Source organism: Cetorhinus maximus, chromosome 19, assembly GCF_964194155.1.
Source record: "Cetorhinus maximus chromosome 19, sCetMax3.hap1.1, whole genome shotgun sequence".
Classification (NCBI taxonomy): Eukaryota; Metazoa; Chordata; class Chondrichthyes; order Lamniformes; family Cetorhinidae; genus Cetorhinus; species Cetorhinus maximus.
In genome coordinates, this window is record NC_135897.1 from 81553092 (window position 1) to 81566131 (window position 13040).

Consider the following 13040-nt stretch of genomic DNA (forward strand, 5'->3'; position numbering starts at 1 on the left):
CAAAGTATGGGTGCTGCTGCCCGTGCTGTCTAAATATTTAAGCTCAAATGTTCTGTGCATCCAAGAGAATCTCCCATAGGAAGATGAATTCATATTTCACCATAATCCTGAGTTTAAACCTAAATTAACTATCGTATAAATTCATACTAAGAAAAGAAATCACTCCAATTTCAAATTCCTTTACAACAGCCAGTAGTTACATTCACTGATTGCTATTCTACTGGTCAGTCAACAGTAGTGGACATTTTTAGTTAAGATCCATGAGCTGGATTCTCAAAGCAGGGTCAGGAACCCAAAGCCAGATAATTTCTAACTCCTGACCCTGCACCGATGACGTGCAGCTCACACGACGCTATTTTGAAATGTGCAGGAGGCAAGCTCGGCATCCAATTAGTAGTGCTGAGAAGGTGGGAGCTGCCTGCAGAGCACGAATGGAAAAGGCAGATGGTAGCCATGATGGAGCCTGCCATCTGCCTTGCTGAACTAAACATGCAGGCCCTTAGAGGGCCAGCAATATTTTTGCAAACAAACTGGCCATGCAGCCAAAATAAAGGCCAACTTATAACTATATCGCTAGATGTTACTGTAGTGTGCCAAAATTACTGTAACATCTAGTGCTGTAGTTATAAATTGGTATCATGCATTAGTGATATCAATAGTTGTTGTTGACAAAAATGAAGGAGATAAACTATTTATATTAGGGTGAAACCAAGCACCAATACAGGCTCTAACATGATGAAAGCCTTGATATGACAATTCCCTGTCCTTTGTTATCACTATCAATGGTGCATTTCATCGCAGGTCTGAAGCAAAAATTGATTTTTTTTTAAAATTTAACAAAGTGTAGACCAGGTTTGGCAACCTTAATAACTAGAAGAGGCATTTTTTTAAATTTAGTCAAAATGCAAAATCTTAACAGCCACAATGTTGTTGCTCAAATATCAATATTAATGAAAAACAAGACAGAGACACATTTCAACAACATTTTAAAGGATTTTTTGCAAAAATACTGTTAATTGAATGATACTTTCTGACAAGTACGATATTAATTAAAATTTAATAAACCGAAACAAGTCATTTAATTACCATTCAAATTGATTCAATTGATCAAGGTCAGGAGGCACTACATGAGTCCTTAATGAGACGCATGAGATTCTGGAGCCACAGGTTACAGATCCCTGGTGTAGACTATTTAAATTTGAAACTATATAGTAACATGATTTTCAAATATAGTTGAAACTCAAAAGAAATTGTTTCATCAGTATTGCAAATTCTGCAAAGGGACATAATAAAGTTTTAAACTTAACCCACTGAGTATACCGGTGCTGTATTCTTGATACCACTTCGGCAATCATCTACTTACCATGGGAAATGCTTCCTATAAAGCATCCTTGAGTTCAGACCCTGAAGCATACAAGTTTCACCTTGTCTGAAGATTGAGGATTTTGGTACAAATGTATCACCAACCATGAAAGGATTCAACCAGATTTTACCATAAATGCTTCTAGCCATATTGAGGTGTCCCCAGCTCCATACATAGTGAAAGGCCTAGATATGGCCAACAAGCTGCCTAGACTTTTGCGTGATAGACCAAACCATTCAGAAATCATCTTACAGTCAAGCATGAAGGTGTTGATATTATTCAGATTTAATGGTTCAATATATTTTTGTCTCAGAGGTTCTCGTGAATATGAATACGAATTCTATTCCTGAAAACATTTTTTTAAATCCTCCTTGATTTGTGGGAACTCTCAACTTACCTTTCCACTTGGCTATTCCAATGTACTCCTGGCTGGCCTCCCACATTCTACCCTCCATAAACCTGAGGACATCCAAAACTCTACCGCCCGTGTCATAATTGGTAACGTGCCAATCACACATCATCCCTGTGCTCGCTGATCAACAATGGCTGTTCGTTAAACCTCAGTTTTATTTCTCATCCTTGTTTTCAAATCCCCCCATTGCCTTGTCCCTCTCTACCTCTGAAATTCCCTCTAGCTCCACAACCTTCCAAGATATCTGCAGTTCCTCTGCCCTTTTGCGGCTCGATTCTGCCTATATTTTTTTTGTATAGCTCAGTGTCAACCTTTGCTTTTTCAGATGCCTTGGGACATTTTACAATGTTAAAGGAGCTGTATAAATATATGTTGTTGTTGGTTGTAGGATAAAATATCAACAAACACTTATTGGAACCGTAGGGAAGAAATGTCTTACACAAAAAAAAAGTTAAGAAAACATTGGGGTGAGAGCATGTCTGTATCAAATTTTTAAAAATATATCTCATTCATGCCAAGATATTTATAGTCCATGGAATGCTTTTGATATATTTTAACGGCAGTGTTCAAGGGTTTGGTAAAAGTGTTCACATTGGAATTTTTCCAAGAATTACTTTATGTTTCTGTTATCAAATGTTCTTTGTGTCTGATCCCATGAGCCAGTGTAGCACGCTGAAGAGAGTCAGTGGAGTTTGTAAGGAGGGCCTGTCTACATTGGATTTGTAAAATGAGCCTTGATGTAAACATATATACTGTTGCCATTGTTCAGCTTGCTGCACTCTACATATTTTTCCTGACAGAAATGGAGCAATCATCTGGGTGTTAGGTGAGGAAGTCCTACTGGGGGGGTGGGGGTAGGTCATGGTAACCCAAGGAAAGAGGGCAAAACCAAGCCTTTAAAAACTAAAATAAAATAAAAATCCAGTTGTTTTTACAGAAATGTTTAAGGGATTTGACATGCTGCCCAATTTTCAACATTAAATACAAGCCTAAGTGTCTGGAAGATGGAGATGTGTGTCATAATTCACCAGCATGGAATGAGACCACTCGCTGAGAGAGGCTGAAGGAGGAAAGTGAACCCATTGAAGAACCACCCCCTTCAATGAAGAACCCCACACATTAGATCCTGGTTTGTAGCTGGAATGGCCCTAAACCTGATACTTTTATCTTAGACCTTTGACCTTGACATCTGGAAACTTTGTTTCAGTCAGAAACAGGGAAGTTTTCTTTTCCAGTTCAAATACATTATAGATTGAAAGCTTCAAAGATCAACACAGAATAGCCCCTTTGAATACAAACTACCTTTTTTATATTAGTGCACTTAGGATGAACTTTAAAATGTGGAACATTTGTGTCGGAAATGCGTCAACTCCAAACTCTTTGGGAGAAGATAATAAGATGTTAGGAGGCCAAGACTGGCATGGTGTTCATTGCTTGTATGGGCTCAGGAATGAGCCCAGATAAACATCTCCAAGGGGTGCTGAACATTATAAAGGTTCAGTCTCTTTGATTCTTTTAGATGTTCGAAATGTAATTGACATCAGTCAGGCTGCCAGAATAAACAGGCCTTTAAGTAAAGTTCATGACTGTAATGAGCTCATTTTAAACAATCTTTTCTTCTCTTCTTCACTTTCTCATAGACTCAGTTTTCGGATAACTGAAGTTCTTTAAAGTTCTTTTATGCTAACAATCTGTTTTTCTCAATTTCTTCACCCCACCACCACTCCCCACCCCACCACCCCACCTCCCCACCCCCGCCCCACCCAACAAACTCTATGGTATTCTTTTACCACATGTAACAGTTAGCTATAGTGTAAACCACTAAAATGAAGCAAAATCACAAATGCAGGCGAATGAATTAAATTCTATACAACTGGTAAAGAACTGGTATAACAACTGTGATGAAGGAAATAGAACCTTTAGGGGATTAAACATCATATATATTGCTATACTGTTACGTTATTTGTAAAGAACTAGGAACTATTTGCTATCTGAATGTATATCCCGGGGTGCCACATTCACTGCCACTGAGCACTGAGCAACAATGTAGCAGTCCACCAGCCACATGGGGAGCAACAAGTAATACACTCAACGAAGCTAGCATTCTGAGTCTCAAGTGTGATTATTTCTAATTTATGGGGGTCAGAAGAACCACCTCACGACATTTAAGAAATATTTAGATGAGCACTTGAAACGCCATAGCATACAGGGCTACAGGTCAAGTACTTGAAAATGGGACTAGAATAGACAGATGCTTGATGGTCGGCACAGACACGATGGGCTGAAGAGCCTGGTTCTTTGCTGTATAACTCCATGGCTCTATGACTGTATGACGTAACATAAGATTTGGACTTGAAGTATGGTAAGAGACTTTGACACAACGTAAGAAGGCTTCAAATGGCTATTGTTGACTCCAGTTTTTTTGTGGCGGGTACATGAAACACTGAGATTGAGTTCGAGCTGGTATCTGACTCCAACTGAGCTACAACATTGCCCCAAATTCTGTTATTTCTGGGCTTGTAAGCATATATGGTCATCTGAAATGCCAGGGTGAAAGTATCTGCCTTGACAGCTTACTGAAGGCAGTCGTGATTATTTCATCATATGGCAGGAAGAGAGGGTAGAATGTATAGCACAGAATCCTATCAACTTAGAGCACAGAATGAGGTCATTCGGCTCATCTTGCCTGTGCCAGCTTTTCGAAAGAGCTGCCCAATTAGTCCCACTCCTCTGTTCTTTCCCCATAGCCCTGAAAACATTTTCTACTCATGTATGTTTTTGTGTTTTGGGTAAATGAGGTCAACCAAACTCGAACTGCATGCCTTCCTACATTCTCATCAATTGCTGCTTGCAATCAATAATGGGGAGAGACTGATGTAAGAATAAACAGTAATAGTTTATCGAGACATAGGGCAAAGCACCAAATCATATGTGCTCACTCAGAAACCTCCAGAACTAGACTTACAGTTCCCAGTTGTCCGCGCTGCACAGTGATTCGTTAGTGCTGTCACATGATCAGTAGCAGACTTGCATTCTCTCAAAGGGACAGAGTGCCTCACTTTACCACCTATGTTTACCTTTCAAAAGTTACTATTCAATCTGATTCCTCCATCATTTCAGGCTGCATATTCCATATATGTCACATGAAAGGAAGGGACAGGGATACACGATGCTATAAGAAAAGAGTATAGATCAGTGCAAGATTGAACTAATGGGACTCTACCCCCAGGAACTCCTGCAGTGATATCGTGGGACTGAGATGATTGGTCTCCAACAACCACAACCATCTTCCTTTGTGCTAGGTATGACTCCAGTCAGTGGACTTTTCCATCTGATTCCGACTGATTTAAATTTTGATGGGAAACCTTGATACAACACAAACACAAAAGTAAAATACTATGGATGCTGGAAATCTGAAATAAAAGCAGAAAATAATGGAAATACTCAGCAGGTCTGGCAGCAACTGGGGAAGGTGACCTTTCATCAGAACGATTCATGACTGGATATGGCAGCACTGCAGAGCTTTGATCTGATCTGTTGGTCGTTGGATTGCTCAACTTTGTCTATAGCATGCTACTTTCGTTGTTTCTTCGTCTCTTGGTACTCTTGCCAAAAATCAGCTGAGTATAGACAAAAAGCATAAGATCATAAGAAACTGGAGCAGAAATAGGCCTTACAGTTCTTTGAACCTATTCTGACATTCAGTAAAATCATGACTAATCATGTTCACTTTTACACCTTATCCCATTTCCCTTGATTCCCTTAGAGTCCAAAAGTCTATCAACCTCAGCCTTGAATGTATTCAATAAGGGAGCATTCACAGCTCTCTGTGGCAGAGAATCCCAAAGGTTAGTAATCTTTTGAGTGAAGAAATCTCATCTCATCTCTGTCCTAAAAGGCTGAGCCCTTATCCTGAGGCTATGCCCCCTAGTTCAAGGCTTTGCAGCCAGAGAAAACAGACTCTTAGCACCTACCCTTTTTCATACTCCACAAATCCAGATGTTGAAGGATAGAACTGGACCCAATCTTTACACCCTGTTATGACTGGGATGGGAAGACTAGCCCTACTACTCCACAGGTCATGCCATTAGTTTAAAAGTTCAATTTACTCATCAACATTTGTTCACCTTCACTACTGGAACCCAAAATAAAGCAGACTTTAACCAGGTTTCTTTCAATAAACAACAAACTTATTAGTTTATTATAAAACCAGTCTTGCCAAATAAAAAGGCAAAGAATGGAGGAATTTGGCCGAAGGTTAAAAGGCAATGATTCAAAGGTAAAGAATAGAGTGTGGAGTCTTTGAAATGGCGTCTGGGTTATGCAGTCGGTCTCTCTGCACTGATCCGTGAAACAATCAATGACTCTGGCATTGTTTTTTAGGTGGACTCATGGAATACTCAAGGGTACTCTATTCCTGCATGTAGAGCATCTCAGGAGCAGCTTATATTCACTTCCAGCTGTGGATTGGCTCTGGACTGCAAAAGGCTGCTGTCTTCCTTCTGAAGCAGTTGGTCCTTCTCTTCCCAAAGCAAAACCAAAACTCACTTTTAAAAACACAGTTTTCCAGTCATGGTTTTTTTTTCAGAGTCATAAACCCATTCCATAAAAACTTTATGCAACACTTTCAACGATACATACAAAACTGAACTAAGGCATCAGAGACAAAAGCGAAATACTGCGGATGCTGGAAACCTGAAATAAAAAGAGAAAATGCTGGAAATATTCAGCATGCCATCTCTGGAGAGAGAAACAGAGTTAGCGTTTCAGGTCTCTGACCTTCTGTCATAACTGAAAGATTAACTCTATTTCATGCTCTACAGGTATTAGCTGCCAGACCTACTGAGTATTTTCAGCACTTCCTGTTTTCAGCGCATGATATCCAAGAACTGTGGCACTCTCTCTGCTTTGCTGTTCGATTATCAGTTCCTTTGTTCCACACTGCCTTCCTGACACTGTTCCCGCAGTTCCTGCAGCCTGAGTGAACCTTCCCTTTTCGAGGTGCCTTTAAGAAGAGCAGGCTACCTGTACATCATGCTAATCATGCATTATGCTGGGCCTCCTGTTAAACAAGGAACAGTTGGCAATAGGGGCTGCAGGCTGCAATCATGTTGATGAGTAGGAAGCATAAAGCTTGCACATTGTCTGCTTCAATGGAACAGGGGCAGGATAATCGCACATGATGCTCCCATTGTACTGATATAGAGCCTAATCGAACTTTGCCCCCTTGTGTCCTCCTCACAGCTTGGTTTCCCACCTAGCTTTGTATCATCAGCAACCGTGGACACGTTACATTCTGTCCCCTCATCTAAGTCATTAATACAGATTGTAAATAGCTGAGGCCCAAGCGCTGATCCTTGCGGCGCTCCACTGGTAACAACCTGCCAACCTGCAAGTGACCCATTTATTCCTAGGGAGGTCAGACATCTGGGTTTGTGCTGGACAGTCCAGTTTTTTAGCCGGTCTGGCCACTGTCTGGTGCCGGATGGCTTTACACCCTGTATTTTGACCCTTATTTCACTTACCTCAGAAAAGCGTCGACAGGAGTCTGTGCTCATTCCTTTCCCCACCTGCAGCAGCCTTGATGTCTTGGCCTGACAGGTTGTCAGGCATGGCATCCAGTCAGGCAGGGGACATGCCACAGCAGGGCGATCCAGCTCTGGGGGTATTTGATCCCAACTCAGGCGGGCTCCTAACTAGGCAGAAGTTCAATCCCCAACATTGAAGGAAGGTCTGATCCCAGGCAATCCATTCTGGAGGAGGCTGTATCTCTGGCCCTGGGTGCCTTTGTTTACAAGGGGAGGCTGATGGAGGGAAGCTCAGGGGACTAAGAAAATCTGCCATTCTTTCCTGGTTTGGCCTGAAAATAACTCCAAAGCTACAACAATGTGGTTGACTCTTAACTGCCCTCTAATATGGACTTAGAAGCTACTTAGTTGTATTCAAGAAGGTAGTTCACCACCACTTTCTTAACAGCAATTAGGGATGGCCAATAAATGCTGGCCTCGCCTCAATGCCCACATGCTGTGAATGAACCAGTAACAAAATTCACAGGGGGTACATCTGAAGGTCCTTCTAGGCCTCCTCAGGAATGACTTCTGATAAGCTCAGTAAGCCTCAGTGGATCAACCACAATTCTCAAGGGATAAAAGTTCCGCCAAAAACCATAGAAACTTATTGCACAGATGGTGGCCATTCGGCCTGTCGTCCCCATGCCAGCTCTTTGAAAGAACTATCCAATTTAGTCCCAGGCCCCAGCTTTCTTCTCAAAACTCTTGAAGTGCAGGGCCTTTAAAAAGTTCCCACCACCCTTTCAGGTAGTGCGTTCCACATCAGAATAACCCTCTGTGTGAAATAATTTCTCCTCGTTTCCCCTCCAGTTTCTTTGCCAATTATTTGTGAATGATTATTTAAGAGTGAGGATTTAGTTTCCAATTCCTTGTATTTCAGTTCAATAGGTCCTGCGGGCAGTTCAGATTGACCTTCACTGTGTGCTTTGACAGGGAACAGAGCGCAAATGAAGCAGCCTTAATGGCATAATGCCCCCATCCTGATAATGCAAATTATTGGGGATGGTAACATAGTAATAATAGCACTGGACTAATAATCCAGAGGCCTGAACTAATGCTCCAGAGATATAGGTTCAAATTCCACTATGGCAGCTGGGGAAATTTAAATTCAATTAATTAGTAAAACTGGAATAAAAAGCTAGTCTCAGTCATAATGATCATGAAACTTCTGAATTTTCATGAAAGCTGATCCAGTTCATTCATGTCCTCCAGGGGAGGAAATCTGCTGTCCTTACCTGGTCTGGCCGACATGTGAATCCAGACCCACAGCAATGTGGCTGACTCTTAATTTCCCACTGAAATAGCCTAGCAAGCCCCTCAGCTGCCTCAAACCACTACACGACATCCACTGCAACAGTTTAAGGAGGCGGCTGACCACCACCTTCTCAAGGGAAGTTCAGATTGGGCAATAAACGCTGGCCTTGACAGTGAGTGCCCACCTCCTAAGAATGATTTTTTTTTTAAAATGACCTTGTTGTCAGGATTTAGGGTAGAGTCTCCCACTTTGCACTAGAACAGGGCATTCCACTCGACCACACTTAACACCAGCAGAACGGCTGGCCAGGAACTTTGGGCTTGAACAAACCGAGGGAAAGACATAAATACACAAAACCAAGCAGGTTTGTGAACCAACATACACAAAAAAAAAACCCACAAAAAAAATATAAGCAACAAGCCCAGCTTCCTTTAAATGCAGCAATTGAATTAAACTACTTTCCTGCACCATTTTAAAATTGATACTTTAAAAAGGACAGTACATTAATTCTCAAGCACAAAATTAGTGGATCTTATAACATTCCCTAGTTCATGGCAACCACAATTTTTAAACAAGGCAGAGAATTATTATGAATACAGATCTAGCCAGAGGATAATTCAAGCTAAGCAACAATTAAATGGAACTAGAAATCACTGTACATGGCTAGTAAACGTTTGAGGACATTCATCTCAAGGCTAGATTCCTGCAATTCAGTTAATGTCCTCACCAGAAATCTCAGCGTGTGCACTGTGTTGCAAGAGGTGTTAAGTCCCTAAAGATTCCAGTTGGCTTCTTACCTCCTGCACAGTCACCCAGCGCAATGAGAGACCCTTTTTAAGTGTTATGCTTTGTCAATTCGAACTGTGTTCGCAGATTTTGATGCTGCACTCGTGGCTGTCACAATGTGTTTTATATACATAAAAATGCATTTCAAATTAAAAAGAGTCGGTCATTTAACAAGTGGTTGATTGTACAAAATAGTTAATTAGATGGTGGGCCATTAGCACAAAAATAACATTGGAAAAGCTTGCTTTTGAACGTCAGGAGTATTTGCATAATTCCTTTCATGTCTCTTGCCCGTCCTAATGTGCTTCACAGCTAATGAATTACTTTCAGAAGTAGAATCACAGTCCTTTAGGAAAACGTGACAGCCAATTTGCACACAGTAAAGTCAAGCAATGATTGAGGGATTCTTGTTGTCAAGACATTGGGAGAACTTTCTGCTTTACTTTGAAAAAAATGCTGCATTGATTGTTTTTTCATTCCCTTTACCTGGAAGCCAAGGTCTCAGTGAGAATATACACTGCTCACTTTAAGGGGGTGGCCATTTAGCACTGAGATGAGGAGAAATTTCTTCACTCAGGGGGTTGTGAATCTTTGGAATGCTCTACCCCAGAGGGCTGTGGATGCGCCAGCCACTAAACATATTCAAGCTTCAGATCGATAGATTTTTGGGCACCAAGGGAATCAAGCAATGTGGAGATAGGACGGGAAAGTGGAGCTGATGCGGAAATTCAACCATGATCTTACTGAGTGGCGGAGCAGGCTCGAGAGGCGGTATAGCCTACCCCTGCTCCTATTTCTTCTGCACTGATGTTGTGTGTAAAAGGTATTATTCACCTCGACTTGCTCATCAGAGCACGAGTACTTGGTTAAAGGGACACTGTTCAACTGAGATTGTGAAGAATTTTGGCTATACCAACAGACCCACCTCAGATATTGGAAACACCTTTTCACCGTAGTACTTGTGACATCTTCCTCTACATTCTGCATTGCCTTTGAAGTGCATTATATTACTGATTGATATTTGGGGACAGCACATTGGACTTCCTAAAGAAAATCACTCTTTAAAAGATTCTGCAAGGAATTGCTCCTCCAATCACAGGCCATTTCACTCCCATGTTTGTTGCTGGTGCAGGAGAGAAACAGTCTGTGACTGGAGGTGCAGTGAACAGTCTTCATCAGCCGGAAGCCTGAAGACCGGTGATGGCAGTGAGTCTGCTGGGGAGAAAGAGTGGGTGAAGACAGATTGCCTGCCGGGGGTTTGGGGCTAAGGGAGAGACTGCCTGCCTGAGGGAAGAGGGGAAAACAAGGGCCCCTGTACAAGTCAAAATGACAGAGCAATGGTTGCAGCAACATTGGGACCCAGGATAGCTGGAGTATTAGGCAGGGCGAGGAAAAGAGTCTTGGTACTTTCACTGCTGTCCCAAAGCTCTCCTTAGCATTTTAATCTCCAAACCACCTGGGCCTGGGAGGTGTGAGAGGGAGTGTGAAAGAGAGTATGAGAGTGTTAGAGGGAGTGTGAGAGGGAGTATGGGGGAGAGAGAGAGAATGTAAGTGTGAGAGAGTGAGTATGAGAGGGAGCGAGAGAGAGTGTGAGAGAGAATGTGAGAGTGTGAAAAAGCGTGTGTTTGTATGTGAGAGTGTGAGAGAGTGTGTGTGTGTGTGTGTGTGTGTGTGAGGGTGTGACAGTGTGTGTGAGAGAGTGTGTGTGAGAATGTGAGAGTGTGTGTGAGAGTGTGTGTGTGTGAGTGTGAGAGAGTGAGAGTGAGAGTGAGTTCATGCGTGCGTGCACGTGCATGTGTGTGAGTGCGGGGCAGTAAAATGTGGCGAGCCACTCAGCAGTCTATTGACTTTGGCTAGACCATAAAATCCCGTCGGCATAAAATTCTGCCGCCAGTCTCAAGGGTTCTCACTCACACTCACTTCCACACACCAACAACACACATTCACACCCACTCACACAGTGGGTGTGGGTGAGGATGAGTGTGCGAGGACCCTGAGACTGGGAGTGAGCCAGACACACACACTTTCACCCTCTAACGGCCGTCTTCAGTAATCAGTCACTTTTTTAATAATTAGCAATTTATCGCTTTGACAATTTAAAAAAATTCACGGACAGAATTTTCCGCTTGTTCGGGTCGGGCGCGCACTCACCTATGGGTTGATGTTGGGTGAGCGTCCCGAGCACCCGTGCGATATTTCGGTCGGCGGGCACGCGCGGAGTTGGCCGCACGCCTGCCGACAATTAAATAGCATATTAAGGCCATTAACAATCCAATTGATTTAAATTTTTCGCTGCCTGTCCAGCCTTACAGTCGGCAGGCGGTCGAAAAGGGCGAGGCGACCTTTACATTTTTTTGCAAAACCTCATCCCACCCGTCATTAAAAAAAAATGTCATCCTAATTTCTAACATGTCCCTGCTCATGTGACAGGGCCACATGAGGGGGGGGGTTTGTTTTTTAACACCCAAGATTCTTTATTTTCAAAACTGCTCATCTCCCTGAGGCAGCTCTGTGCCTCAGGGAGCTTTTCCAGCTCGCATACCCCACCCCCACAGCACTCCAGCAGCACCCTACCTGACCAATAAGGCCAGGACAGAGGTCACCCCCCCTACCCCTCCCCAAACCCACACAGGCAGCGCTGAGCGCTGCAGCACGTGTTTTACGGAAGCAGCGGTAGGGAACCTGCCCCTGCCAAGCCTGCCCGACGCGGGCAAAATTCTGCCCCATGTTTACTGTTGTGCCAAACCTGCTGGAAAAAAACTCGGCAGGTTTGACAGCATCTGTGGATAAAGAAACAGAGTTAACATTTCGAGTCCGTATAGCTCTTCTTCAGCCCTGAAGAAGTCATACGGCCTCAAAATGTTAACCCTGTCTTTCTCTCTCTCTCAGATGCTGCCGACCTGCTGAGTTTTTCCCGGGACTTTCTGCCTTTACTTCAGATTTCCAGCATCTGCGGTATTTTGCTTTTACTTCCCTTTCTGAAATTTGCTCATTGAGAAAAAAATTGAAATACGGCCCCTCGCACAATAAGGTTGAGCAAGCCTGGGCTAGAGGGGGAGCTGGATTAACCGATAACCCCAGAGGAAAGCCAGACCATCCCAGGATTACCTGTCCAGCAGGAAGTGTAGGCCCAGATGTAGTTTACAAGGACTTTCTTGGGGAGCTCTGTCTCAGGTGGGGGTGCTTCAGTCATGTGTACCTTTAGGAGAAGAGTATTTGTTGCTGCAACCAGATCAGTAACCAGAATCCACAGCAGACACAGCTCTCACTAACAATGGGAAAATGACCACTGCTCTGAATGCCACAGGAACTTTTTGGCCAATCAGCCAGTTTTCTGCACGTTCCTCTATGAGGCAAGCCACCAATGGCCTCCTTGCCAGGGCAACTCAATTTACACAGTTTGTCTGCCTCTGTGTTTGTCTCTCCATATGAACGTAAGCACATAAGCTCCCCATGCCCACGCAGAAGATGCAACACCTGCCCCTTCACTTCCTCTCTCCTCACCGTCCAAGGGCCCAAACACTCCTTTCAAGTGAAGCAGCATTTCACTTGCATTTCCCCTAACTTAGTCTACTGCATTCGTTGCTCCCAATGCGGTCTCCTCTACATTGGAGAGACCAAACGCAAACTGGGCGACCGCTTTGCAGAACACCT